The 24,696-nt window shown below is 44.7% G+C and overlaps 1 protein-coding gene, 1 long non-coding RNA gene and 1 other non-coding gene across 5 annotated transcripts in view; 2 read left to right on the top strand and 1 right to left on the bottom strand.

Annotated features, from left to right (window-relative positions):
* Nucleotides 1-24,696, top strand: part of ANKH (ANKH inorganic pyrophosphate transport regulator) — a 169,973-nt gene that overhangs the window by 69,421 nt on the left and 75,856 nt on the right.
* TRNAG-UCC (transfer RNA glycine (anticodon UCC)) lies at nucleotides 8,866-8,938 on the top strand. The gene has a single exon. It is a non-coding gene; the product is annotated as a tRNA-Gly (tRNA).
* Nucleotides 15,372-17,366, bottom strand: LOC132343251 (uncharacterized). The gene is made up of 3 exons (XR_009491990.1): nucleotides 17,287-17,366; nucleotides 16,450-16,497; nucleotides 15,372-15,689 (listed from the first exon to the last, which is right to left on the bottom strand). It is a non-coding gene; the product is annotated as an uncharacterized lncRNA (long non-coding RNA).

Below are 24,696 nucleotides of genomic sequence, written 5' to 3' on the forward strand. Positions count from 1 at the left end.
CAGGTGGTCAAAGGATTGGAGTTTCAGGGGCCCCAAACCAGTGACCGAATTGTGTGTTGTCATTAAAATGCCGCAGAGAAAATAGTAAATGTTTCTGTGCATGAACATGAAAACTCCAACTTCTGAAAAGAGCTCCTGTTTGCAGCAGCATGTGAGGGGTGAGGTGCGGTGGATAAGCTTTGGACCACACTTGGATCCGGGCATTTGAGGTCCCTCAGCCAAGTTGCAGAGTACACACGATTTCCGTGCCTTCTAGTGCCACTGCCTCTGGAAACATACAGCCAAGCAAAGGGAAACACAAGAGCATGCCTCCCAAAGCACAAAAGCAGTTCTATTTCCATTGCCTCACCTGGTGCTGACGCGAACGCAGTATGGGTTTCTTCGAAGTTTTAGGACAAGGTAGTGCTAAGTGCAACCTCAGTCCAATTCCAAGAAAAGGAGACTGGTCCGTTCCAGATCTTAAGGCTGTGTCTGTTAAAAAGCACACTTGCTGTATGATTTGTAGCCAGCTCTGTCATTTGCGTGTTGGGTTTATCATCTCCATGGGAAAAAAAATTCAGCAGCACCTTAGGAAGTGATCTGTCTGTGAGGGTCAGCTTTTAACCACAGCGCTTTTACAAATTGCAGCCATTAGGAAACCTGGGGTGATATACCTTTAAACTGATCTAACAGCAAGCAAAAGGATTTTCTGTGGAAGGAGAACTAATTCAGTAATTAGGGTGACAATGAAAAAAGGAGAGAGAGAGCAAAGGAAGATTTTGTTAGAACATCCTCAGGGCTCCGGGCCGCGTCAGCTGCCTTCAGGTCAAGGGTTTTCTCAGCAACCCCACGTCCGCCTTTCTTGGCTTCGCAGTCAATGCCAAGGCGGGGCTGGGCACTCAGGAAGCTGCACGTTACACTTCCAGCTTGAGTAATTCACCTTTTTCCAGGCCTCCACTGTAGCTAAAATAAGCCTCCTTTGCACATGGGTTTTGCTGCCCCAGAACAGCTGGCGTTCCCAGCATTTCCCGACAGCGCTTCACTGCTCGAAACCGTGAGGTCCTCCCAGGGCACAGACACCGTGGTGCCCTTTGCTGGAGAGAACAGGGCAGCTGCACAGACTCCAGCTGCATCTCACGGGACCTGGTTCTCCCCAGGGTTAACAGATCCCTGGCGATATTGCTGTTTATCCCAACAGAAGTTTGCCATCAGATAAGCGTTTGCTTTGTAAACACGTTAGCTTTGCAGATTCAAATGCATCCTCCAGGAGCACCGCTTCTAACACTTAGACACATTTTTACCCCCGTGGGCGGTCACCCCATTCATCAGTCAACAAAGAAAAGCAGTGATGGCAGAGGAAGAGGACTTACTGCCCCGTGAGAGAGCAAACAGGGCAAGAAAAGGCTCCTGCCAGGACCTTGCCAGCTGCCCTGCCAGAAGACACCAAGGGGTCCCAGCCGGCTAGCCGGTTAGCCAGCCGGGGCCACGTGGTGTCCCCTGCAGATGTCCAGGGCAGACTCCCTTGGGATAAAGGAGTCTCATGTGCAGAGCAGAGGCAGTAAAGCTGAGCAGCATCAGGGTCCCTTCTAGCCTGTCACCTTTCCTGCCATCTTACTCTGTGTCCCCTGTCTCGTAAATCCCCCGCTCCTGGCCACCTGGTCCTTGGACGATGTTTTCTGCCTCTCAGTAACCTCTGCATCTCTTGCCACTTAGCCTGAGTGTGCAAACTAACCTCAGCAGTAAACTGCTGGATGGCAGGTGGTCTCACTGGCCTCCATCCCTCTGGGATTCACCAGGCTTCCAGCCTTCTGCACAGGCACAACCCCTCCGGGCTGCAGAAATTTCCCAGGAGCTGCTGAACAAAGCTGCCAGAGGTGGGGCCACTGAGGATGAGGTCCAGGGCCACGCATGCTCCAGAGATAAACGAGGTCTTGTGAGCGGTCACTGCACACGGTGCAGAATCTGTTGAGGCTGCAGCAACTCATGGTATCACTGTGGGCATTTTTCTTTTCTTTTTTTTTTGACTTAAAAATTTTTTATGTTCATATATAGATGAAGCTCAATGAAAAATTTCAGTGAGGAGAGCCCCTAGAACTAAGTAGAAAAAGTTGCATTTCTTTTTAATTGGAGGATAATTGCTTTATCATGATCTGTTAGTTTCTGCTGTACAACAACATGAATCAGCCATATGTATATATCCATCCCAGGCCTCGTGGCTTCCCTCCCATCCCACCCCACTGTGGGCATTTTTTCAAGTCCAGGATCCTAAGATGTCAAGGTCAAGGCTGCCTGGCCTGGTCAAACATCCTTACCTAAAGATTGTTGTTATTTAGTTGCTAAGTCATGTCCGACTCTTTGTGACCTGAGGGACTAGCCCACCAGTGTTCTGTCCATGGGATTCTCCAGGCAAAAATATAACTTCGTAAGAATGTCCATCTTTCTCTCTCTCTCTTTTTTTTTTTTTAAGGCTCTGCTGTAGCTATTGTTTTATTTTTTGGTTTACATAACTTGCAGAATGGTTAGTCCCTGGCGTTGTTTCCAGCTTGTGTGCTCCGAGTGCCCAGTTTCAGGCAGTTCCCACTCCAGCCCCGCCCCGCTGCATCTCAGCTAACAATCCTGACCTGTTCTTTCCTTTCATCAGTGTTGATTGACAACCTGGATAAGGTCCCGCCCTCAGGGAGACTGACCCAAGAGAGGGGTGTTCAAGGCATGTGAGAAGCAGATCTCACTTGTTGCATCAAAATGAATGTTGGCCCTTGGGTCTTGGACTGAATACCTGTCCCCTGACGTGTTGTGATAAGAGGTGGTTTTCTGGCTCTTTCCTTCTCATGCTAGCCCATTACACACATTCCTACCAGATCAGCCTTCAAAACTCTACGCTAACAAGCTCTCAGTCTTTCCAGTTGCCAATCACATCCCTGACCTCACCCGACCTCTCATCCCTCCATCCCCCAGGCCCAGCCTCTTCTCTGTGAGCCCCGAGCAGACTCTGCTCCATCACTCCAAAGCCCCACCCAGAGCCCTCCCCGCTTCTCCTTGCCACCGTAGAACCCTTCCCGTCTTCTCCAGCACACATGGGCCTGTCGCTGATCAAATGTCTCACTGTCAGTCCTTATCTTACCACCGTTTAGCATTTTAATCACTCTTTGCATGCGTGCTAAGTCACTTCAGTCATGTCCAACTCTTTGCAACCCCTTGGACTGTTGCCAGCCAGGCTCCTCTGTCCCTAGGATTTCCCAGGCAAGGATACTAGAGCCGGGTTGTCATGCCCTCCTCTAGGGGATCTTCCTGAGCCAGGGATTGAACCCGCATCTCTTCCATCTCCTGCACTGGCAGGCGGGTTCTTTACTACTAGCGCCACCTGGGAAGTCCCAATCTCTCTTTACTGGTTCTGTGTTCTCTAACTTCCTTAGAGGCAGAGACCTTGTCTCCAGTCTCTTTTGTATGCTCCACGGCCCTGGGCACGTGATAGCTGCTGAACCGTCTTCCTAACCAAGCGATTGCCAACAGGCCAGGTCCACACGGCACCTGCCTGGCCAAGATTTACCAGGTGACGGGCAGAGCTGGGAGGGCCCGAGGTAGATGCCTGGGTAGATGTCTGACTTAATGAGCTGTCGCTGAAAGCTGCTTTCGAACATGTGAAACTCATGCTGCGTGACACACACTGCCTGTTTCCTTCTAAAGCTGACAGATTAATGAAGATGTATTTTGAGTAATGGGGAATTTTCTTGGTTTTGCTTTGCTACTGCTGCTTGTGACTGCACAGCTGAATTTATTCAGAACCCATATCCACTTATCTTTTAAGCAAAGGAAATGTGTATAAATAATGAGAGGCAGGAAGGCGTTATTAAGGCAGAAGGAGCCTGGTTAGGCAGCACTTGGTGGAGAAGGTGCTTTGGGAATTACTGCATTGAATCTTATCTTTGCATTTTTATGGAAATCACAAAGCACCTACTAATGTTCCCTTCCTGCTGCCCCTCACCTGCTCACTGTTGGAGAGCCTGAAGTTTCATACAGTTTGAGTCATCACAGTCACTTCTGGAGGACTGAGCTTGTCATCACCCAGAAATAGAGTCCTTCACCAACCCCCTTGAGATCACACTGCAGGCCGTGTGGGTGTAACCCAGTGCATCCGGACAAAATTCGGAGCCTGAATCTCTCCACAGACTGCGGCTACTCCAAAAAGCAAGTTAATTCCAGACCTGCCCCAGGTCTTCAGGAATAATTTTCAGTATGCCCTGAACTAAAATTGCATCCTGAGACTTCCCTGCTGTCCAGGGGTTGAGACTCGGTGCTTCCAATGAAGGGGGCACCTGTTTGATCCCTGGTTGGGGAACTAAGATCCGACATGCTGCACAGTGTGGCCAAAAATAAATAAATGAATATAAAAATGGCTTTAAAAATGAAACATTTTTAAAATAAAATTAATTAAGAATAATGAAATAAATAGAATAAGGGCTTCACAGTTAGCACTAGTGGTAAAGAATCCGCCTGTCAGTGCAGGAGACACAAGAGACACAGGTTTGATCGCTGGTTCAGGAAGATCCCCTAGAGGAAGAAATGGCACCCCACTCCAATATTCTTGCATGAAGAACCCCATGAACAGAGGAGCCTGCCCGGCTACCGTCCATGCGTTGCAAAGAGTCAGACACGACTGAGCATCTGAGCACTGACTGAGAGAATAAAACGCAATGGCATCCTGAGGTCCTGTGGGAGCCTTGGAAGTCCCTGATGTGCCCTGGCTTGTGTCAGGGCAGATGTCCACAGCATCATATCTCCAGAGTTTTTGTCTGGGGGAGGGAGAAAGTGTTGGTGATTTGCCTCCTTTGGTACTAAGCACTTAAATGGACATAATTTCAGTTAACCCTAAAATCTGCCCTACAGGAGACCCGTTGGGGCAAGCACTCCCATTTTACTAAGCACTGTGCATCTTAGAGAGGCAAGGTCTTGTGCCCCAAAGAACACAGCTAGGACAAGGGGGAACTCAGATCTCAGCGATGGCCCACATGCTCCCCGGCTCACTCCGCTGAATTTCCAGGCCAAAGTCCCAGCTCTGCCACAAACAGCTTTCTGACTTGGAAAAATTATTTTTTCCCTATGAGTTTCAGTCTCTCCATCTCTCACAAGAGCTAAGACTCCCTACTTTGCTGGGTTTTCAAAAGAATTAAATACACTGTGAGAACTCCTGAGAAGATGGCTTGCGCACGCACCTATACACTTAGGACAGCTCTTGAAAACAGAACTTCATATCAGAATGCAGATCTCTACAGGGATGAATATGTAAGTTTAGATTTCTCCTTAGAAGTTCCTTTAAAATACATTTTCCAAAAGAAAAGAACCAGTGACAAGGGGATTGGGTCTCATTCCAGATATATTTTAAGGTTCTAGTCCCTTCCAAAACTTACAGCCAACGTCAACAAATACTTGGTTTGTCTAATCTCTTTGTGGTTTGCTGAGAAGGTGGATTCAGTGCTTTTCAAAGTTGGGACTTCCTGTTTTTCCCTGATCAGTGTTTTTCTCTTTGAATTCTTCACTTTTTTGCATCAGCCAGGAACACATGTGGTGCGGTCATATGGAACTGTGTTTGAGAGGGTTAGAAATTAGGTGATATAATACTTGGTCATTTTTTATCTATTCAGTGGCCTTTCATCTTCACATGGCAGTAAGTGACTATAGAGAAAAAGCTTTTATTCTGTAGAAATGGTCTTTTAGCAGGACCAAAGGGGAAATTTTAATCATTTTACTTGTAAAGAAACATCATATTCTGTATTGAGTAATTGAAAGGAATCTTAAAGCTTTAAAACAGATTAAAATGTACTGTCAAAATTACACAATGAGAAAATCTACTTACTACTCAAAGTCCAGAGCTCTCATTGGTTTTATCTTAATGTGCAATTAAAAAAAAAAACCAAATGTATTCTTTTTAATGGCTGAGTAATACTCCATTGTGTATATGTACCACAGCTTTCTTATCCATTCATCTGCTGATGGGCATCTAGGTTGCTTCCATGTCCTGGCTATTATACACAACGGAGTATTACTCAGCCATTAAAAAGAATACATTTGAATCAGTTCTAATGAGGTGGATGAAACTGGAGCCTATTATACAGAGTGAAGTAAGCCAGAAAGAAAAACACCAATACAGTATACTAACCCATATATATGGAATTTAGAAAGATGGTAACAATAACCCTGTATGCGAGACAGCAAAAGAGACACAGATGTATAGAACAGTCTTTTGGACTCTGTGGGAGAGGGCAAGGGTGGGATGATTTGGGAGAATGGCATTGAAACATGTATAATATCAAATAAGAAATGAATCACCAGTCCACGTTCGATGCAGGATACAGGATGCTTGGGGCTGGTGCACTGGGATGACCCAGAGGGAGGGTGTGGGGAGGGAGGTGACGGAGGGGTTCAGGATGGGGAGCACGTGTACACCCATGGCGGATTCATGTTGATGTATGGCAAAACCAATACAATATTGTAAAGTAATTAGCCTCCAATTAAAATAAATAAATTTTTAAAAAATCTGCACTTTGCCATTTAGAAACTTAACAGATAGCCTTTAGAAATTCCCTTTTACTCTGTGTGAAATAGGAAGAAATGTTTGCTTTGGTTTATTCCCAAGTGTTAAGCAGAGGTTATCAAGCCAAAATCTCGAGCACTTCCAAGAATTTCTAGCAAAGGAACTTAGCATCTTGGTCATCAGCACTCTGAGACACATGAGTTTAAAGTACTTGAAGTGGACCTAAATGTATAGTGGGGATATTAAAGTTGGTTCAAAAACAAGTGTTTAAGCCATAAGGAAGCTCAAGGTTCAGGCTTGGTAAAACAGTTCTAACGTTGAGGTTGGAATGATTCTTAAATTCTTCTATAAATGCTGTTATATGTAATGCCAAATGAGTTTACATGTAGTTATACCCAAAGAGTATAGTTTTTGTACATTTCTTTTTGCACAGCTATTTAGGTCTCATTCCATATACTTTTATTCTAAAGCTCTTTTCCACTCATTCTGACCAATTGGAATTATCATCCTGTCTGTATGGCTTGTAGAGGTGCGCTGCTGTGTTTCTATCTTAGCACTGGTTGCATCAATGATCCTTCTGTGTGTTTCTCTCTTCACCTTTGTGCTCTCTCTCCCTGTCCCCACTGCTTTTTCCATCTTCCTCTCCTTGAGCCTGCCCCTCTCCTTGTCATACAAAACCTCCCTAATCCCCAGGACTTTTACTGATGAACGATTCATTTTTGTTCGTTTGCAAAAAAATTCGTGTCCAACTCTTGCAACCCCCATGGACTGCAGCCTGCCAGGCTCAAGCCCCTAATTCAAAGGTTTGTGGGGAATATAAAGAAATATTCAAATACACTTAGAGCGTACAGCTTATTTACCTGGACCCATGCTTTCTGTTGATCAGGGTACATGACATAAAGAAAGTGAAAGTCGCTCAGTCATGTCCTGTATAGTCCATGGAATTCTCCAGACCAGAATACTGGAGTGGGTAGCCTTTCCCTTTTTATAATTAATAAATAATGCAATAATAAATATTGTATTTTATTATATATTTTATAAATGTGTACCAAGGTGAAAGGGAAAGTCACTCAGTCGTGTCTGACCCTTTGAGACCCCATGGACTATACAGTCCATGGAATTCTCCAGACCAGAATACTGGAGTGGGTATTTCCACTCCAGTGGATCTTTCTTTCTCCAGGGGATCTTCCCAACCCAGGGATCAAACCCAGGTCTCTCACATTGCAGGCAGATTCTTTACCAGCTGAGCCACAAGGGAAGCCCAAGAATACTGCAGTGGGTAGCCTACCCCTTCTCCAGTGGATCTTCCCAACCCAGGAATCGAACCGGGGTCTCCTGTATTATAGGCAGATTCTTTACCAACTGAGCCATGAGGGAAGCCCTTATGACCTGACATGGTGGCCATAAAAGATTAACTGTCTGTTTGACCATCGTATGATGTTTGTTGGTCAATAAAGAGCACGGTGCCAGGCAGATTGCCCATACTGACTTAGTATATGTGAGTGAATGAAATCATTCCATGAATAAATAAATGATGACAATAATTCCTCATGACAGGAGCAATCATATGGCTGAAACTTATTAGAGAGGGGTTCCTGGTGGGAAGAAAGATTTGACCCTGATCTCAGGGGATGGCAGATGCTGGCATTTCAGCTAGGATTAAGGGCTAGCACAGCAGGGAAATTCAGAGGTCAGGGTCTTCCCAAGGGGAGCACTGATAGTGAAGTTCATAGAACTCCAAGAAACCTTCCCTGCCCCTGGGTTCATTGTCTTTCTGCAGTCGCCAGACTGTGTTACAATTGTGGTGTCACCTGTTCATAAGTATATCGTGACTTAAGCGCTAAAGTCAAAAAGGTGGTGGTGGTGGTGGTGGTGGTTGTTCAGTCACTCAGCCATGTCTGACTCTTTGCAATCCATGGACTATAACTCACCAGGCTCCTGTGTCCGTGGGATTCTCCAGGCAAGAATACTGGAGTGGGTAGCCAGTGCCTTCTCCAGGGGATCTTCCCAACCCAGGGATCAAACCCGGGTCTCCTGCATTGCAGGCAGATTCTTTACTGTCTGAGTCACCAGGGAAGCCCTGGTGGGAGGTAGAAGTAGGTAACAAAGGGCTTGAACATGCAGCAGCAGGAGGGTCAGTTAAACAAGAGCAGATCTGTCTTTTCTCACACTCAGAGGTCTAGATTTTGGAGACTTACAGCTGTCTTTGGACGGCACACAGCTTCTAGAATTCAGCCTCATGTTTAAGCTGTCAGAAATCAGGGTGTCTTTCAAGCAAGATGAACAAGGGGAACCCTTCCAAGAGGCATCATCCCAGGTCCTCACAAAAGCATGCTTATAATTTATCAAAAGGGACTTCCCTGATGGTCCAGTGGTTAGGACTCTACCCTTCCATTGCAGGGGTCACAGGTTCAATCCCTGATCAGGGAACTAAGATCCTGCATGCCACAGTGTGACCAAAAAAAAAAAAAAAACTTTGCTCTGTGGAGTGGTTCCCTGGCTTTTCATCTATCTTCTGTGTATTCATTTTTCATTCTAAACCATTGAAGTAACATACGTTCTTTGTCACAAGGAAAGCTATACAGATATGAGTGTCAAGCTGATTATTTTCCTCTTCCTGCCTCCCTTCATCCCATCTCTCCTAAAAATAAACAGTATTAAGGGTTTGGTGTATGTCACTCTCCAACTTTCTCTCTGCTTATCCCCATATATTTACCCATTTTTGAAGATCTTTTTTAAAAAAAATTTTTAGTGGAGTGAGAATATACTATATTGCTTACAGTACAACCTTCAGTTTCACACTATGAGCATGAGCTTTTATTTCCAGTTGGATATGTTTAGTTGCACCTCAAGCTCTGTGATTGCTGGTCAGCATGTCCCTGTGTGCATGGACCATATATGCAGCAAATAATAATCATTATTACTTAGCCTTTCCCATGTTGGCAGACAGACAGATTGTTGGCAACTGTCTGCCATTGCAAAGAATGCTTTAATGAACGCCTTTGTTTGAGAGGCATCCTGTACTCGGGCTTTATTTTGTTTGGGTAGATTCTAATAGGACATTACTGAATTAAAGAGACGGTATGCTCTAAATGGTAATATCTTTTGACATCTTCCTTTGCCAAGGATTAGAGTTGACACTCCAGCCAGTCCTGTATGAAATTTCCTTTTGCGCTGTATCTTCACTGGAGGCATGGAAGGAGCACCTGATGTGCCCAGTAGGTCTGTCTGGAGCCAGAGGGGGCCTGAGCTCCTGCCCCACTGGCAGCAGGGACATCAGGGTCTTCACATTCGGAATCACTGGGATCTTGAATGGGGTTGTGCTGTTGGGTTGGTCAAAAAGTTCATTTGGGTTTTTCCATGTGTGTGTGCGTGCTAAGTCACTCAGTCATGTCCAGCTCTTTGCAGCCCCATGGACTGTAACCCACGAGGCGACTCTTGTCCATGGGATTCTCCAAGCAAGAATACTTGAGTGGGTTGCCATACTCTCCTCCAGGGGATCAAACCCACATCTATACATCTCCTGCATTGGGCAGCAGGTTCTTTACCACAACTTGGGAAGCCCATAACATGTTACAAAAACTAACGTTCTGGCCAGCCCAATACTTTAACGGAGGCCCTTCTCAGGTGCTTACAGGAAGCTTCTGTGCAGGGAGCTTTCTGAGCCACTCATCCTGCAGAACTTCTCTGCCAGACTGCAGGGTCAAGGCTGACCAGGCCACAGGTCAAGGCCACACTCTCCCATCTATGCCAGCATCACTTGCAGCCAGGAGCCCACCCTAGACTCCTTTCAAAGGGAAAGACCTCAAGGGAGTCTTCACCCAGCCTAATCAACTAAGGCTCTCAGATTCCTCAAACTACACTGCCATCAGAAAAAAGTAATGATTTCTTTTAGGAATATTTGCTTCTAGTATTTAACCATCTGGATGGGCATTGCAGGGGGGATGTTTATCCCACCTGCCCCTACCCCTCCACCTGCCATCCTCAGCCTAGTGTTGAAGGAGGAAAGAGTGCCATACTCTAGATCTCCCTGGCTTCTGGTTTGGGCCACACCATGTATTAACCAAGAAACTTGGGCAAGTCACAGAATCCCTTTGAGCCCCTTTTCTATAAAATAGGAATTTTCCATGCTTGCTCTGTTGCTGTAGCATTGTTATATACATTATATAAGATAATGTGTGAAGGCCCATTCAAGATTCTGCCACACTGCCTATGTAAGAGGTTGGTATTCTTTATGTGATCCATAAGTCACGTTTCTGGAATACATTATTGTACACTCAGCAAATATACTTCTGTGGCTGCAGCATCCTTGGGGCTCTGAGGGCCAAGTGGACAGGGCCCACATGTCTCCTTTCATTGGGTCCTTTCGTCCCCTCATTCATGTAGACGAAAGACAGTGCTTCAGTCTACTCTGAATTCCCAAGATCCCAAACCTGAATTATAGTGAATCTGGATTTGCAGAAGGAAGCTCAGTATGTGCATTTACTGGCTCATTATTATGTACATGAAATAGCAAGTACAAAATGAATTCATTCTCTCTTTAGAAATTTTCAAAGCAGTTCAATTTTACCCACACCATTCTATAGCTTATTCCTTTATCATATCACTTTTCTGGTGAAAAATATTCATCACAAAACATGGTTATAGTTGTAAAAGCAAGCAAGAGAGCAAGTGAATCACTCAGCCGTGTCCGACTCTTTGCGACCCCATGGACTGTAGCCTACCAGGCTCCTCCATCCATGGGATTTTTCCAGGCAAGAATACTGGAGTGGGTTGCCATTCCCTTCTCCAGGGGCTCTTCCTGACCCAGGAATCAAACCTGTGTCTCCCGCATTGCCTGCAGACACTTTACCATCTGAGTCACCAGGGAAGCCCCCAAACACTGGGCTTGTCCAGGATATGAACCCAAAGACAACATAAATTCAGAATATGTAGTTCTTGAGCCCTTGCTACAACTACTGACACCATTTGTCTCTTGCCTGGTTTGCTTGTGCTACAGTGACACTTGTGTCCCTTCCTTGTTTTGTGTTCTCAACAGTTTACTCAGTGAGATGATTATACTTTACCTATAATCTCAAAATCAGGTCAATAATTTAGACCAATAATAGCAGTGGAGGTCCTGACAAGCTTATTCACACAGCAAAGAAAACAGTGGCGTAGCTTTATCCCATTGTATATCACCTACTTGAATTGTGTTGGGATTCCTTTCTCAGTGTGTGTGTGAATCTGTGTAGCCGTGCACCAGTGTGTGCATCCATGGGCTGGAAGGACCAACCTGTTTAATGACTAATTTTGAATCTCACAGTCACCTCCAAAAATCAGTCAGTTCAAAAGCCCCAGACCCTTAGAGATCTTTCACAAAATTTGGTGTGTGCTAGTTACATAAATACCAGCAGTGAGTCATAGCTGAACCCTGAGCAGCAATAAATGAATCCCACAGTTGAGAATCCAGTAGGAATTCTGCACAAGCTAAAGATTCTAGGATGATGCATTATCCCAAGTGTAAAGGAAGATCAGAGACTTTCTGGAAAGGTGTCTCTCGAAGGCTGGAGAGCCTCTTAGCATTTCTACCACCCTAGTGATGGAACTGGTACATAAGCTCGGGGAGACGCCCATGTGGTCTGCGTTCCCGGGTTTCATCCATACTCTTTGTTGTGTGGTGCTCATGCCAGAGCCTTAGTGACCTGATTTCTCTTAGCCTCATTTTCTTCGCACGACTCAGATGTATGATGACTTCAGCATCACTCCTTCCATCTTCCACTTTTATCCTCGTAGTGCTTGCAACACATCACAGTTTAAAAAATAATCCTGCTTCCACGTCTTTGGAATTTTCCATAAAATCAGTCTTCATCCCAAAGTTCTTTGTGTACTGCTCAGCTAATCCTCTCTGTTTAAAGAAAGCATTTGGCCCTGACTGTGAAGTCTATTTCAAAGTGAAAGGAGGGCTTGGTTCAGGATAACAGAATGATGGTTAAGATCTTAAGCCCAGAGGTCAAGATGTTCTGGCTTCTTCTCCCAGCTCTGTGCCTCCTAGACAAAGTGGTTTAGTCTCTCCATGTACCAGTGTTCTCGCCAGTAAGCTGGGAAATAATAATATATCCCTGACGGAGTGGACAGGAGAAGTGAAGCTCTTAGAACAGTGTCCATCACAGCACAAGATCCAGGAGATGTTAGCTTCCAAGACATTTCCATCATCGTTACTATGGTGGTCATTGGATTTCATAAGCTCCACAGGCAAATCAGCATTAGCTTTTTCTTCTCTTAGAATAAATACATTTGTAAATGTCAATAGAAGCGCATTGATGACATTTCAGAATGTTGCAGTTGAGTCAGGAAAAGGAATGGAGCTTCAGAGCTGCTTGCTCAGAGGTCTACAGCCAAATTTAAGATGCTAGAGGAATCAAGAAAAAATATCTATTCCTAATCATGAAGACAGTATTAAGTAAGCAGAATACATAAGTATGTGCTCAGTTGTGTCTGACTCTTTGTGATACCATAGGCTGTAGCCTGCCAGGCTCCTCCATCTGTGGAATTTTCCAGGTGAGAATACTGGAGTGGGTTTCTATTTCCTTCTATAGGGGATCATCCCCCATCCGAGGGATCGAACCCACATTTCCTGTGTCTTCTGCACTGGCAGGCAGATTCTTTACCACTGTGCCACCTGGTTTATAGGCAGAAAGAAAGCATGGAAGGTTAGTAAGAAGGCTCCCCAGATCCCAGGGTCAGTCTATTCCAGGCAACTGTTTATGGAGCTGTTGTTGTGTTAGTTGTTATTCTGTCTTTTGAATATAAAAGCATTTTAAACTTGGTTTTAAAGTGGGATGGATATAATCTTGACATATTAACCAAGAATTAGCATTATCTGGGGACCATATAACTTTATAAGTATTAAAAACTAGTAGGAAATATGGAATTTTAATAGTAAAGGTGTGCGATCAAGGTGAGGAATACATAAGGACTCTTAAATAGCATGGGAAGTGTTGGTTTTTTAAAGTATACTAGAATTTTCATAGTAATATTTCTTCCTTGTCAAGTCTCCCACCATCTTGAATTAAAGTTAAGTTTAGATAAATAGTGTTAGTCACTCAGTCGTGTCCAACTCTTTGTGACCCCATGAACTGTAGCCCACCAGGCTCCTCTGTCCGTGGAATTCTCCAGGCAAGAATATTGGAGTGGGTTGCCATTCCCTTCTTCAGGGTATCTCCCTGACCCAGGAATCGAACCTGGGTCTCCTGCATTGCAGGCAGATTCTTTGCCATCTGAGCCACCAGTGAAGCCCTAAGCTTCATGCTCAAATGAAAGATCAAGAGGATTTGAGGAGGGTCCTGTGACACTAAAATTTATCCTTGAGTGAACTAACATCTTTCTGGAGTAAAAGATCAAAAGTAAAATGCTTTTTCTTTTCCCTGAAGTACTGAAGAAACCAACAGTTGAAAATTGAGTTTGCCAAATTTGGTACCTGTTTGGTAATTTGATCTTTATAGAAACTCCTCTCCAGGTGTGAGAAATGACAGAGAAAAGCAGTGTTATATTTTGGACATGCCCTGTGTTGTCTCCCAGTCTTCAGGAAGCACTAAGTACGGATGGTGCTGCCCGGAGCAAAGACTCTGATGACCAAAGCGACCAGGTTTCATTTTAGCACCACTCCCTTTAAACCACAACCTTGTGTGTGGGTGTCAAGCTCTTGGCCAGAGCTCCATAGACAGAGTGAGGCTGTCTCCTTTAGGGAGTTATAGATCCTTGAGAAAATAAAACATGGCTGGAAAACTACCGGGAAGATAAATGATCTAATTTAACCCAAACCACTGTTTAAAATACAGACAAACAGAACAATAAGAGTGGAAAATTATAGGAACCCAGACTCTTTGAGAGGATTGAAATCCAAGGTGCTGATTATCCATGTCACTGGAAGACGCTGTTCCCATAGGTAGCTCTGCTACACACGTACTTCTGAATTTTCCATTTCCCACAAATGCAAATTTTCTGAGGACCTTAAGTTTGAGAAAAAAATTTTAATGATATTTCTTTTGCCACAGTAATACTGAGTTGCTCCATGTCCATGTCACAGAACGTGTAATGGGATGGTTGAAGCTATAGACAGAGGAATAGTCTTTTATCAAAGAGATTAAATGACAATCTAGCCAGATAGAACATTACCCATCCCTTGTCCCACTGGTTTTTCTAATCCAGGGTGAAGCAAGTAAAGAAAGTATTCATCTTACTAGAAGTAAAGTAAAGGGACTTGCAGCATTTTATGTAATAGTCTGTTATTTTAGGGAACAAAACCAGTTTCCAAACCAACACCTTTTTCTGACAGGTTTTTTTTTTTTTTTTTTTTTGAAGTATAGTGGTTTACAATGTTGTGTTAATTCCCGCTGTACAGCCAAGTGATTCAGTTTTACCTATATACACCTTCTTTTTTATATTCTTTCCTCTATGATTTATCACAGGATATTGAATATAGTTCCCTGTACTATAGAGTAGGACCTTGTTGTTTATCCATTCTATATGTCAGAGTTTGCATCTGCTAACCCCAAACTCGGGCTTCCCAGGCAGCTCAGATGGTAAAGCGTCTGCCTGCAATGTGGGAGACCAGGGTTCAATCCCTGGGTTGGGAAGATCCCCTGGAGAAGGAAATAGCAACCCACTCCAGTACTCTTACCTGGAAAATTCCATGGACAGGGGAGCCTGGTAGGCTATAGTCCATGGGGTCACAAGTGTTGGCACAACCCTAAACTCACAGTCCATCCCTCCTGCCCCTCCTCCCCTCACCTTGGCAACCACAAATCTGTTCTCTACATCTGTGAGTCTGTTTCTTTTTTGCAGATAAATTTGTGTCAACTCAGCACCTTGTTGTGGAAAAATTTGAAGAGCCATTTCTATATGAGCAACATGATCATTTTCTTAGCGTGTGACCATAAATGTCAATTACAAGATTGGCATCCAGCTGTCCTTGGCACTGCTGAACTGGTGGCCCTCTCTCCCCAAGCCTGCTTACCCTTACAAGCACCCATCCTTCTGAATTTTGAGATTATCACCCTGCTTACCTGTCAGGGCACACTTAGCTCTTCGCAGGGTTCTCTCAGCTTCTCTGAGAAGATTCTCCTTTGAATCTAAACTTCTGATTTTCTTTTCATGGCAGCTGACTTCTGTTATAGGACTTGACTTCACAGGGGGACAGCTTGACATCCAAAGGACATGGGGGGAAAAGGAGCCGGAAAAAATCTTTGGTTAAGCTTTACACTTGAGTCTAATCATGTGGCCCAGTGCTAAATCCTATTTATGTCCATGTGTCTACTGTTAAGGAGTCACCTTATCCAGGATTTATTGGGTGCCCCTGTGACAGGGTAGAAATAGCAGGGGCAATGCTTGTCTATCTCGTGAGAAAATATCAGAGCTACAGGAAGGTATATGGTGCCACTGCCATATCTTTGCATATTTCAAATACATCAGTTCTACCAAAAATAGGTTTATTTACCCGGAAAAACCAAACCTGCTGTCAGAGGATTTTATGAAGGACAAGATACATCAGCTGGATGTTAGTTAACACATTTTTTTGGTTCACAGACTGAATTTTGGTTATGTGGCATGCATTGTGCTGGGTAGACACAGGAAGGCTGGTCAGCAGTAGTAGTCTGGTGAAACGAGCAGTTGAGTAACCAGGCAACCACAGTGCAGCGCAGTGAGCCCGGAACTGGGACCTGGGTCAGGGTACCAGGGAGCATGGCAGGTTGGGGGGGTGTGGGGGGCACCTTCCAAAATGTGACTCCTGAACTGATTATGAGTTTACTAGGCAAGTGAGATCAGGCAAAGGTAAAGGTGATCCTGTATAGAGAAAAGAACTTGAGCAAAGACCTTTAGCTGAAAGAGAACATGGCATATTCAGAAAACCACTAATAGTCCAGGTGTACTTCCCCAGTGGCTCAGCAGTAAAGAATCACCTGCAACGCTGAAGAACCAACTTCGATCCCTGAGTCAGGAAGATTCCCCTGGAGGAGGAAATGACAACTCAGTCCAGTCTTCTTGTCTGGAGAATCCCATGGACAGAGGAGCCTGGCGGACTACTCTCCAAAGGGTCTCAGAGAGTCGGACATGACTGAAGCAACTGAGCACGCACTCATAAAACACAGTGCCAGGCAAGCATAGAGAGTTGAGATCAGACAGACAAGCAAGGTCAGGTCACGAGTGGCCTTTATGAGAGGTCACTCGGTGCACAAATATTTATTTATAGGTTATTTATATATTATATATACAATTTATATTTATATTATTATAGATTATTATTTATAGATTTTATAGATGTCATCTATGCATGAGCCGGACACTGCCCCAGACCCTGATGGCAACTTTTATGGAGCCCACGGTCTGTGAACAGGATGCAGCCTTGAAGCACCTCGATGCCCTTGTAGGAATTTGGATTGTGTAATCTGACCATCATGTGGAGGGAAGAAGAGCTTGGAAAGGAGAAGACCACCAGTGACTTGACACAAGGCACGGTGGTGGGGCTGGAGAGAACTAGGCAGATTCAAGAGTGACTAAGGGAGGAGTATGGATAGAACCAAGCCATCAGTGAGTGTGACGGCTGAAAGGCATCCAGGGGGATCCTCAGGCTTCTGGGCTTAAACATTGGATGCATTCATTCGAAGGAAACCCAAGAGGAAGGCCAAGACTGTGGGAACCCAGGTAGCCCAGTAGATGGTGAAGTTTTCGAAACGTGGAGTGTGAGGAACCAAGGGGCGTTCAGATGGAGGTGAGTGGATCTGAAACTTAAGAGAAACCTGGAAAATCTGGAGAGATGGCCCGGAGACTCTTGAGCGGACAGGGAGCGATTGAAGTTGCGGTGAAGGGTAGGGGTGAGGGGCGGAGATCGCTGAGTCAGAGTGGAGAGCGCCAGGAGGCGAGCGGAACCCTGGGAACACCAGTATTTAAGAGACAAAGAAGAGGCATCCATCCAGGAGAAAGAACTGGAGCAGAAGAGCTAGGAGGAGAACCTAGAATCTTTTGTCATCGAAGACAGGGAGGAAAAAGTGTTTGAGTAGCCCAGAGGGCAGATCGGCTGAGAGGTCGGAAACAAGAAAACCAGAACCGGAAGTGCGCATTTAGTTCAGTGGGAGGAGCCTCTGTGGGGGAGGGGGAACCGGAACCGGAACCCAGTGGCTGCATTCAACGCAGCGTTCTGTGCTGACTCGTGTGGTGTGCCCAAAGCCTGTTAGAGCTGTAGTTCTGGGTTCCGGCACCTCTGAGGCAGCTATTGTAACAGGCTGAGGAATACATTGTTTGGAAAAAGTGGAAATAAGAAGCACAGGTGGCACATCATAGAAGTCATCTGTGAAAGGAAGGTGAGAAAGAAGGCCATACTGAGAGAAAGAGAGGAGTCAAGAGAAGCTTTATTTTTCAGAGGGAAGACACTTAAGCATGTTTGAGGATAGGAGAGGGCCCGTGGAAAGGTGAAAAGTGTTAGTCGCTCAGTCATGTCTGACAGTTTGCAACCTGGTGGACTGTAGCCGGCCAGGCTCCTCTGTCCATGGGATTCTCCAGGCAAGAATACTGGAGTGCGTAATCATTCCCTTCTCCAAGGAAAGAGCCAGACAAATAGCAAAGATCAGACAAGCGGGAGAGGAAGATAGTGGCTCCTACCCAGGTCCAAGAAACAGAAATGCAGAGACCTGCATTTACAGAGACGTGGATGGACCTAGATTCTGTCATACAGAGTGAAGTCAGTCAGAAAGAGATAGGCGTATTATATGCGGTATGGACCCCTAGGGGGAATGGGGAGGATGGGATGAATTGGGAGATTGGGATTAACATATATATACACTACTATGTATAAAATAGTTAACTAATGAGAAGCTGTTCTACAGACAGGGAACTCTACTCGATGCTCCGTTGGTGGCCTAAATGGGAAGGAAATCCAAAAAAGAAAGATATATATATATATCTGATTCACTTTGCTGTACAGCAGAAAATAGCATAACATTGTAAAGCCACTATATTCCAATAAAGATTTTTTTTTTTTAATAAAGGCAGTGTGAAAAAAAGAGAAATGTGAAAACCCAGGAAGCTAGCCCTGGTCAGACAGGCCTTTCCACTGTAACACCAAGAGGAGGTGGAGAAGGGTTTGGGAAACGTGCTTTGTTGAGCATTGTTTTACAGAGAGAAGCAACCGGAGAAATTTAGTTCCGACCTGATGGATTCCCTATTGCAGATGAAGTGGAAGTGAGGTTATCTGCCACTGAAGAGGGAACAAGGCAGCTGAGAAATTCAGAGAGCACAGATGGGAAGGATGGAAGGATAACTGAGCAGTGAACAGCCCGGTTGAGGATGGAGACCAGTGAGTCCTGGCAGCAGCCTATTTGTCACATGTTTTATTCCAGCCACTCTCAGAGCCTTCTAGATGAGGGTGGAGTGGGTAAATAATTCGATGACTCCAAGGTCAGAGATTTGCAGACAGTGAATTGTAGGTATTGACAATGGTGTAGTTAAAGTGATAACCATGACATGGAGGGTAAAATAAGGCAGGACAGAAAGGAGGAGCCGAGGGAGGAGATGGGTGAGATGAGAGGGCAACAAGTTTAGCAGAGTTCAGAATAGACAGAAGGGGAATGACAGGAAGAGCCTCAGATTCCCGGACAGGAGATCAGCCGTGGTGGCCTCCAGGCCTACTCTTAGGGACAGGGTGTCACCTCTTGGACCTGTTCCCGGGGTGGGGGTAGGGGGAACAGAGCTCTACCCAGCACCCAGCTAACGAGGAACGCCTGCTGTTCACATTGGTGTGAAATGATGGGCAGGATTGGGGTGAGGCAGTGACTCTTAGTTTGAAGACACTCAGTGTGCAGTGTCAAGATGTTTCTGGTCTCTAGAGCCCAAGTTTAAAATGTTAGGATCTCTTTTAGGGTTTAACAATCTAAGACAGTTCATACCAGAAAGGTCACGTGGGATTTGTTAGCCATTTCCCTAGAGGTTGTGGGTTTTCTTAGGGTTTTCTGTTCTGTTTTGTTTTGTTTTTTTCTTTTTCTTTTTTTTCCCCCACTTTTTAATATCCTGTCATTTTGCTGACTTTCGGGAGGAAAAAATTTAAACCCTAGAACACCATGAACCTGGCAGATACTGGGAGATAAGAAGGCAGGTAGGACCTGAAGAAAGCCTTCTGGAGCCAGATAAGTTTTGAAGTCAGACGTTGCACACTGCCGAGGATCCGCAGCACAGAGAATGCTGATCTGAAGTGTGATGAGGGCTGTGTGCCAGCCATCTGGGCCCAGAACCAAGCTGGGTTGAAGGGCAGCTTATAGTTATAGTGGTTGGAGTCCTGGTAGATGTGGCCCTAAAGTGTCTTTACTCTGGAAAACTTGTGAGTCCTTAGACACTTGATTTGAACAGAAAGTGAACCACTGTACTTACAACTCTCTAGGGACAGAATTGTGACTCCAAGTCTAATTCTTTCCAAAGACATCTCAGACACCTCCTTAGCTGAATTTCAAGACCGCAGCACTTGCTCTTTCCCAGCCTAAGCCACCATTCTTCCCAGTCTTGGCTAAAGATGCAACCGTGTTCACAAGTGACCAGCCAGGACGCTGCTAGCTAACTGATGGATGCTGACCCAAGGTAACAGGGAAGGTTTGTTTACATGTATTTCTAGAAAGATACGAGGTTGAATCTTAGACTCCTTTCCATCTGTACCCTGGCCAGATGATCTCATTTAGTTTCTTGCCTTTAAATACTATCTATATGCTGACGGTCTCCAGATGTCCACAGCCCAGACTTCCCCCTGTACTCCAGGCTCACATAGCCAAATGTCTTACCTGATTTCTGTGTTTGGAATCCTACCAGTGTCTCACACCCAGTAGGGGACTGCCCAATGGAAACCTTGGTTTTCCTCCCCAACCTTCTCTCCCGAAGTGCCCTCACTCAGTAAGTAGTAACACCATTTGAGCAGTGACTCAAGCCAAAAAAACTAAACAGTTCTCCCTTTTCCTCACACCCACCATGTAGTCCATCATTAGTTTCATTTATTTTACCTCCCAAAAGCTTTCAAGCCAGGGCAGTAGGGGGATGAATTGGGAGATTGGGATTGACATATATACACTATCGATACATATACTCACTATCGATAACTAATGAAAACCTACTGTCATAGTACAGGGAACCCTACTCAATGCTCTGTGTTGCCTAAATGGGAAGGAAATCCAAAAAAAGGGGATATGTGTACGTATAACTGATTTTGCTTTGCTGTACAACAGAAACTAACACAACATTGTAAGGCAAGTATACTCTAATAAAAATTAAATTAAGAAAAAATACACAAAAAAGCTCTCTAGTCCATCAACTTCTCTCTGTCTCCCCATACACCCTCTTCCAAGCCATCACCTTCTCTTCTCTGGATCACCAGTGGACTCCTCACTTCCTGCTCTGTCTGACCCTCTCCAGGCCACGTCCGTGCCTGCAGCCAGGAGGATGGTCATTCCCACCTGGGCTCGGACCCTTTGACGGCTTCCCGCTGCTCTTGGATCAAAGCCCCATGTTCTTTACTGTGACCTGCGATGACTTTAGCACTACCTACTCTTCCGAATTCACCTTATATCCCCTCTACTCTCATTGGCTGCCCTCCTGCACGTCCAGGTCTTCCTCCAGCTCTTCCTACAGCGGGTTCATTCTTGTTCTTCAACTCTCAGCTCAAATGTCACCTCTTTGAAGGAGTTTCCTTGTCTGGTACATCTGAATAGGCTCCTCCCAGGAATCTCCAGCTCAGTAATTTCATTTCTTCAGCGTCCGTCGTGGGAAATGTTTATACTATTTGTGTATATTTCACTTCATGCCTTCAAACCCTCATCACTCACCTATCGTGTGATCCCCTGTTATGTTTAGGACTGGGAATGTGGTATGAACCTAAGTTCTCTGTGCCCTGGAGCTTACATCCAATGGAGAAGGTAGATAGGAAGACAGATGACAAGTAAATAGCCAAATAACGTCTGGCCACCTGATAAGAAGAGCTGACTCATTGGAAAAGACCCTGATGCTGGGAAAGATTGAGGGCAGGAGGAGAAGGGGACGACAGAGGATGAGATGGTTGGATGGCATCGCTGACTCAATGGACATGGGTTGGGTGAACTCCGGGAGTTGGTGATGGACAGGGAGGCCTGGCGTGCTGTGGTTCATGGGGTCGCAAAGAGTCGGACACGACTGAGTGACTGAACTGAACTGAATGAACATGCTATGAAGAAAAACAGGGTAAGCAAATTGAAACGACAGATAAAGCAAACCGTAGGTGACAGAAGGGTGCCTGAGAACTAATGGCTGATAAGAAAACATCACAAATAAATAAGCAATAGGTGCTTTATTCAAACTAATTTGAAGAAGTAAATTATTATGAGAAAATTAATTTCAAGCCATACCTCACAATGTAAGTTCCAGGAGGAGTAGAAAGTTAAATGTGCAAATGAAACTATAAGCTAAACAAAATTGCCTTAGCTAAGGATGAGTAAGAATGACGAAGTCCAGAAGTATGGAGAGAAACTCCATGAAATGAAGGATTGGCTGCATAATAACTTCATATTTCTGGTATCAAAAGAAAATCATAAAATTAGGAAGGGAACAAACTGAGGGAAGTACTACAAATGCCAATAATAAAAGGCTCATAATATTAGCATAGCAAATCTCCTCAATTCTAAAGCTGTTTTTTCCTTGCATTTTAATGCTTCTTAAAGTCAGGATTTGTTTTGTCATCACAGCATACATTTAGTATGGCCAATAAGAATGTTAAAATACTAGCTCTTACAGACAATAACATCTTCATCTTACAATCAAAATGTGATTTTTTTCCCAAGTGTACACAAATTAATATCAACATTGAAATTCCTAGTAGAAAACACCTAATTCATTCATTCATCAAACAAATTCTTGAGTGTTTATAATGTAGCAAGGGGGCCTTCCCAGGTGGCACAGTGGTAAAGAATCTGCCTGCCAAAGCAGGAGACTCCAGAGACGCAGTTCGATCCCTGGGTGGGGAAGATCCCCAGAGTAGGAAATGGCAACCCAATCCAGTATTCTGGCCTGGAAAATCCCACGGGTGGAGGAGCCTGGTGGGCTAGAGTCCATAGGGTCACAAAGAGTGAGACGCGACTGAGAGGCTGAGTGTACACGCACAAACAGTGTAGCAAGGTGGTAAGTGTATGGTGGTAAACAGAATGGGCATAAATCCTTGCTTTCAAGTGCCTCTTCTAGGCCAGTTGTGCGTGGTGCCCTGTATGCTACTTATAGACGATCTAAGATCTATTATTTCAGCGAGAATAAGAACTGTGATAGAAGCAGATCCAATCAAGTCAGCATGGCTCTAAACCCTGTGCTTTTTCCTCAAATTACCATAATTGTTGAGCTTAGCAGAGTGTTCACATCCAGTCTTGCTGACAGAGCTGTCATTCCTTATGTAATTTGATTTTCTTTCCTGCCTCAGCACTGGGTTTAGGACCCTGTCAAGGAGAAGTTGGTGGAAATAGCATTACCGTGGATGCCCCAGCCAGACTGCTTGCTTTTTAGCAAAGAATAAAGCTTTGCCAGCAAGACACCTAAAAAGACTAATCCTACGTTATTTTAAAACTTGTGCTAATATGTAATATATCATTATATATTAATTATATCATTAATTATATATTTAAGTGCATGCTAAATCACTTCAGTCATGTCGGATTCTTTTTGACCCCATGGCCTGTAACCTGCCAGGCTCCTCTGTCCTGGGATTCTCCAGGCAAAAATTCTGGAGTGGGTTGCCATTTCCTACTCCAGGGGATCTTCCCAACCCAGGGATCAAACCTACATCTCTTAAATCTCCTGCATTGGCAGGTGGGTTCCTAACCACTAGTGCCACCTGGGAAGCCCTAAATTATATTTAATTTAAACTATATATTTAAACTTGAACACAATTTTAGCAATGAAAAGCAAGCAGTTTACAGTCAGAGTGGAGAAGGATGAGAAGGAAAAAGAACAAACCAGACACTGTTCTCTATGACTGAGAGAAATGTAATTAGAAGCTGTATTGAGCGGGGGTCCCTGGAAACAGAGCATGCCTTGGGAAATTTTCACGTGACTGATTTATTGAGTGTGTACTCTCGGGAGAGGGGGAGCGGGAAGCAGTGGGTGGTGGGGAAAATTTAAAAAGGATGTGGTCTTCTCTGGACACTGCTTCCCACCTGATCCCACAGGGAGCTCCGGAGCATGAATTGTACCAGCGTTGATCCCACAGGGAGGCAGGGGAGGTGATCTTGTATATCCCTGTGTCAGCCCTTCATTGTCTGGGTGCTGCCTGGCGGGGGTCAGAAGTGCCCTAACCAACCCAAAGTGGCTGGGAGCAGTGTTTCCTGAGAAGGAGGCAGCTGTGAGCCTTGAGTGGCCAAGCCCCAGGACCTGGGGATGGATGTGCTGACCAGTAAGGGGCATCTGGGTGGGAAATCAACCACATCTACTGTAGAGGTCTGAAAGGAAATTAATCTGGGAAGATTATCAAGTGATAGATCTTGACACATAGCAGGAGTCCTCTGACACCATACACCTTTTGAACACAGGATTTATTGTCAAAGAGCTTGTTGGTTTTTAGTGTGCTTCAGGCTGATAAGATGTTAGATCAGCTTTGGTAGAAGGAAATTTGTTCCTAAGGAAGGCATCGTGTCAGGTATGAAGGTTCTGATGGAAAATTTTAAGTTATTACTGGAAAAAAAAGGAAAAGAGAATGAGAGGTATAATTGGAAGCAGTTATCAAAAACTACCTTATATAATCGTACAAATGTTATTGGCTCAGCGGGTAAGGAATCTGTCTGCAATGCAGGAGACACAAGAGATAAGGGTTTGATTCCTAGCTTGGGAAGATCCTCTGGAGGAGGAATGTCAACCCACTCCAGGATTCTTGCCTGGGAAATCTGTAGCCTGGTGGGCTGTGGTCCATGGGGTCACAAAGAGTCAGACATGACTGAGTACATAGCATATGACACCTTATATAACACCACCTGTCAGAAGAATGACACTGAATTTCTACAAGTATCATATACTTTTATTATAGATTTTTCTAAAATAACCTTACACATTGGTATTTTCTACAGTAAATACATTTTTGGCTAACTGCTTTGCATAGATTGTTCAACTACATAATGGTAGGTAAACAACAGGGACACTTGCCAGAATCCCTGGAATGTACAGCACCGAGA

The sequence above is a fragment of the Bos taurus genome, chromosome 20 (assembly GCF_002263795.3).
Source record: "Bos taurus isolate L1 Dominette 01449 registration number 42190680 breed Hereford chromosome 20, ARS-UCD2.0, whole genome shotgun sequence".
NCBI lineage: Eukaryota > Metazoa > Chordata > Mammalia > Artiodactyla > Bovidae > Bos > Bos taurus.